Source organism: Impatiens glandulifera, chromosome 6, assembly GCF_907164915.1.
Source record: "Impatiens glandulifera chromosome 6, dImpGla2.1, whole genome shotgun sequence".
Classification (NCBI taxonomy): Eukaryota; Viridiplantae; Streptophyta; class Magnoliopsida; order Ericales; family Balsaminaceae; genus Impatiens; species Impatiens glandulifera.
This window is the reverse complement of record NC_061867.1, coordinates 35,636,582-35,642,522: the sequence shown is the minus strand read 5'-3', so window position 1 is coordinate 35,642,522 and position 5,941 is coordinate 35,636,582. Positions and strand designations below refer to the sequence as shown.

The 5,941-nt window shown below is 31.8% G+C and overlaps 1 non-coding gene across 1 annotated transcript; it reads left to right on the top strand.

Moving 5' to 3' along the window:
• The first annotated feature begins 3,289 nt into the window (after positions 1 to 3,289).
• On the top strand, positions 3,290 to 3,518 carry LOC124944194. Its single transcript, XR_007099842.1, has one exon. It is a non-coding gene; the product is annotated as a small nucleolar RNA U3 (small nucleolar RNA).
• The last annotated feature ends 2,423 nt before the right edge of the window (positions 3,519 to 5,941 follow it).

Genomic DNA, 5,941 nt, shown 5'->3' with positions numbered 1-5,941 from the left:
GTAAGGGAAGAGATGAAGAAGGTTTTATCTACCGATGGTTCGGCGATTCATATAAATGGAAGTAAGAAAGTCCTTAAACCACAGTTTATTTTGATAAATGATGTGGTGGTAAAAGTGCTTCAGGGGAAGGCTGGTTCATTCAACCTCTATAGTCAAGATCGATTTGATTATATGTGTTCCATTTCAAAGGGAATCTAGGTAAACTGGGCTTTAACATTATTTCAGAATCTCTGTTTCTCCATCAATCAAGAGAATAAGGAAAGTATAATGTTCGCTGCTCAACTAAGTCGTTTGTTGGAGCATTTGGGGGTTCCAATGGGTGAACCTCAACCGATCAACTCAAATAGGGTGTATACTGCGTTCATAGTCGCCAACACTCTGGTTAGAATGAAGAATCTTAAAGAATCACCTTCTAGTGTACTATGGAGGCGTTCCAATAGAAGAGTGCCACGTATCATTCTGAAGATTCGACCGTTGATACCTGTGCATATTTAAAGTTTCCTAAGGACAACGGTCAATCTCTCGATCATCTTATTTACTGAAATTACTGAGAAATCAAGCTTTTGAATATTCATACTGTGAGTTGCTTTCCTAATTGTACTGTGTGTTAATCAAGAGAGAGTTAGAATCAAAGCATCCTTTAGCTGAGTGATATTCTTCATCTTGTAAGTTGAACAGAGTGTGTTCTGTTCATCAGAGAGTTAAGTGTGTGAAAACTGTATTTGATTCAAGTCATATTATAGTGAATTCTTCCGGTGGTTGGAAGAAGGAGTGACGTAGGAGAGTTTGCTCCGAACATCCATAAACAAACTGATGTGTTGTTCTTTTCTGTCATCTTCTCATTTTTCATCTTAAACTTCAAATCTAAGTAAATATTTCCGCACTTGATTCTGTTTCAAGCGTTTACAAGGGTTTGCGTAGAATAGAAAGTGAATTAAATCCCTAACAAGATTTCTTTCAAACTGTTTTTCATAAACCTTCATCAATCGCCTAACCCCGTCTTTATTGATTAAGCCAATCCTATCATATTTACACGAAGGCATAATAGTTCAAAGATATTTTGTCTACTAGGTAACCAAGTAAAAATATTTTTCACAAAATAATGTTTAAATAATAAGTATGTATGAATGACTATGCTTATTAAAATATATTCCAAGATTGTCTAAAAAAAATTTAATTGTTGTGATAGTAATATGAAATTGGACAAGTTTAAAGTAATTTACAAATCTAGACATACACGTCTTACACATAATGTCATTAAACTATACTCACTAATAGAGTTATCACATTTGACTATGTTAGTCAAAAATAACATTGTGGATCCACTAACCAAAATATTGATTAAAGAGTTAGTTTGAAAGTCTTTTAAAGACACAAGTCTACTATAAATTGGTACGAAGGAAAACCCTACCTATGTAGACTGGAGATCCCAAGAACTAAGTTCAATGGGACAACCTAATTGTACTAACTTGAAAGATTATTGGTGAGGATTACAACTTTAAAATAGTATTGGATTTTTGTAAGTTGCTGTATTTTGTTATCAATGTTACTAAATTATTTGTTAGTTACATATTTTAATTCTCTTTTAATTAGAAGGAGCATTGTTTTAAAAAGTCTTTTATTATCTATATTCTAATTTTTATTTATTAATAAAATTTATATAATTACTTTAAAATTTGAACAATATGTCAATAAAATTAAATCCCTTTTAGAATCCCATTATAGATGAATATAAACACAAAGATACTTAGTAAAATATAATTATTTACCCAAAAAGGAATATGAACTTTTACCACGAGTGCAATACATAGATATAAACACAATTTTATGTCTTATCAAATGAAATTAGAGGATTTTATAATGAAATTAAGATTTTTAAATATATTATGTACTTATAAAATAAATATTTTATAATTAAATTTGTTAATTATTGAGGTAAAATTTAAATATATATATATATATTATTTGTTAATAAAATAAATAATATATAATAAAATTTATTAATTATTGAGTTAAGATTTAAATTTATTTATAAAATAAAATAACATATAATCAAATGGTTAATTAAGTGAAGACTAAGGTGTTTTGGATAAATCAATTACATTTTGAAATAATTGTGAGATAAGAGAAGGATAATTTAAATGAATAAGACCCTTAGCTTATCCTGGCTTGCCTTCCCTTCCCTTCCAAGTTCCATTCCATTCCAATCCATGACCCTGATGAGATCTCTCTATTTTTGTGTCCTCCATATATCACTGTTTAGTCTCTCATCTCATCTCATCTCAACTCAACTCAACTCAACTCAACTCAACTCAACTCAACTCAACTCAACTCAACTCAACTCTTTAGTATAATCTTGTTGGGTAAATTTTGGGTTATATTCAAGAGCTGTTTGTTTGTTAGCGGCCATGGTATCCATTGATAGATAAATGTGAGCAATGTTAGAGTTTTGCAAATTCTTTGACAAGAGATCAGAGGCATGCAGGCATGAGTTTTTGCCAATCAATTATTAGTCCAAATAACAAACAAATAACAAATGTGTTCATCTACCCTCCATTTGTGCATCCTTCAAATATTGATATGCTACGTACCCTCATTGTGCATCCTTCAAATATTGATATGCTACGTACCCTCATTGTGCATAGCATTCCATTATTGACTATTCTTTGGTTTCCAGATGAACTTTCTTTCTGTCTGTGAAATCCATCAATAGATATGACCTTCATTTTGATTGAAGTTTAGCATTCAACTTTATTTTTCTATCATCTCACAGGAGGACATATCACAGGTTTGGGGTTAAATTATTTGAACGGAGGCTGATTTGTCCAAGCATTTGAATATGAAAAGTTACCCCTGTTGTTAATGAAATAATTTTAGGGTTTACACTATCTTCCTTCCATGATTAACTAATTCCAGCACCTGATGATGATGATATCTTCCATGATTAACTAATTCCAGCACCTGATAATGATATCTATTTTTGTGTCATCCTCACAAGTCGGCCCTCATTTCCTTGTCCTTTACTACCCTATCACAGTTTTTTTTTCTCAACACTTTGGTGTGCTTGTTTGATTAATTTGGGGTTATTTCTAGTAGTATAATCTTGTTTGGGTAAATATTTATATAGATTGTTTGTGGTATAATAATTGTGTTGATCATTTTATTTAATTATATTTAACCATATTCCAAAACAGGTCCTTGCCTTGAGTTATCTGATGTTTATATCCCACATTGCCCAGGTAACCAAAGTTTCTTAAGTATATATTAAGAAGGTTAGAGAATGAGAGTCACGACCTTACTTGAACAGGATCTGTTCTATAGGCTCGTACATCTGTATCCTTGATTTCTAAGGAGACAGGAATCTATGTCTGGTTGATGAGATGTTGCCGCTAGACCAGAGCGTGATTAACGGCCATGTTGACCACCGGCTTCGGCTTCTGGTCACACTGCTGTAGAGGATCGTTCTCAGTCGGTGCTTCGGCCCCGGCTGGGTTGGTCTAGCGGTTGTCTGACAGGCTCACCTAGTTTTTTTTTATGTCTTCTACTATATATGTATTTATATATATATGCCTTCTAAGTGTTCATTGGAATGCACAATGAAAGCAAAACCTCACACACTGATTAGAAAAAAAAGTAATGAAATGTTATCATGAATCTTTTTGACACTGAATGAGTCAGCATATGCACAATGAAAGCAAATCCTCGCACTGAAAAAAAGTAATGAAATGTTATCATGAATCTTTTTGACACTATGAATGAGTCAGCATATGTTTTGGCCTTTAGAGCATGATTAAGCCTAACAGACTCCATTTTTAAGCAAGACTTTACTTGAACCATGAACTGTTCTATAAGTCTTCATACACTAATTATGTCATGAATATATATATATATATATATATATATGCCTGCAAGGTGTTTGATGAAAATGCACTCTAAAGGCAAAACATCACTGGAAAGGGTTTTTTTCTACTTTTGGAAGGAAAGGCTTTAATGAATTATCTGAAGATAGATTTTTAATAGCTGGTGTTATAATATTACTACTGCCTTGATTCTTCTTGTCTTTTCAGGCCAAACCTCACCATGTTTAGTACTTAATCTTTACGACAATTACATTTAGGGCTTACTTTTTTGCAAACACTTTCAATCGGACATGATGAAGTGAAGCTGATCGGAGGTAGCAAACACTTGGTAGTCGATGATGACCTTCAGGAGATGGCTAAGACGGCCGCCTGGAGCGTCAGCTCCTTCAAGTTTATGGGAATGAGTCTACTTTATACTTTCCATAGTTTATGTGCTCTTTTTACACATTGACATACAAACAAGCTAAAAGTCAATGTGTAAAAAGAGCACATAACTGTCTTGTAGATTAATGATAGTAATTAGTGTTTTCTTAGATAAGCATTAGGGCTGGAGATGGTTTGCATAATCTGAAGGTCAGCACATTTAAAATGAAGATTTCTTGCTATTTGCTTATTATTATTGACCTGATAAAGCTTGATTTGGCCATATCCTCTTGAATTACTCCATAATCTAGGAAATGATCCGAGGTATGCCATCTGTTTCTTTGTTTGTTAGATGCTACTGTTTTCGTAATCTAATCTAGTAGTATCACTTGTTAACGGCTTTCTTTGTGTTGCATATATAATGTATTTTCACGTTAGATGCCATTGTTTTCAAAATTATGTATTTCTGTTTCACAATTAAGATATTTAGTTGCTTTCTTCACTAGAAGCTCTCTTGTCATTAACAACAAATTCATTTCTGGTGTTGTTGTCCATGAATGGATATTGATGCAAATATAAATGTTCATCAACCTTGTGCAGAGACACTTTTGTAGACACTTTCATGTTGCAAGTAGCCATTTTGTCTAATCATATGAATGGGAAGGATAATCGGGGCCATCACCGTAAGCCTTTTTCTATCTGTTTTTGTTCTAGAAACTGAGTTCGTTCATCACTAAGGACCTTTAACATGCATTACCGTTACTAGAAAATATTCTGTATGTCATTAATTTATAACTACGGGGATATCATCTTCATTCACTAATGGCCTGCTTATTGACCCAAAAGTTCAAACAATAATCTAATGTTCTTGGACTTGCACGAGTTGCTTTCTGCGAGAGGTGTAAACATTTTAAGGAAAATTCACGACGCCATTGCTCTTATGGCGTGCTTCCTTGCTCGGTGGAATGATAGGTTATTCGCAAATCAATCTTTAGTACGACTGATGAAATCAATTTGAAACTAATGAATGTGTTGTTTTTCATGCAATTTTTAGCAAACTAATGAATGTGTTGTTTTTCATGCAATTTTCAGCAAACTAATGAATGTGTTGTTTTTCATGCAATTTTCAGCAAGCAATGACATGCATTACTTACTTTTGAATATATATATAGAGAACACATGAAGATATGCATTTATTCAACATAATTTTAAACTAGAAAATTAGAAGATCTAGAAAATTCAACATAATTTTAAAGTAGAAAATTATAAGATCTAATTAGATGATTATCAATTCAGATATGTAAATAGAAAAAATTACATAATATTATATTCTAATCATTATTGTGTAGTATATAAATTATTATAATGATTTTTTCAAAAAAAATTATTAAAATGAATGCACGCAAACAAGATGTAGTTTAAAATTTGCTAGAAAGAATAAAAAAGGCAACAATACTGTTTAAAGCAAAAAGTAGTATATTAATAGATTGTTTACAATTTATGATGTGATGCATAGCATAGATAGAGCCTCATTGCAGGTCATGATGACTTTCATTTATGCATTTATTTCTGTAAGTTTTACAATTTTATATTTACACAATAAAACCTATATAAATTAATACTCATAAATTAATAACTTCCATAAAATTAATAATTTGTTCAGTCTCAACTTGGAAACAGTACAAAATTGGACTCAATCGATAAAATAAATCGATAAA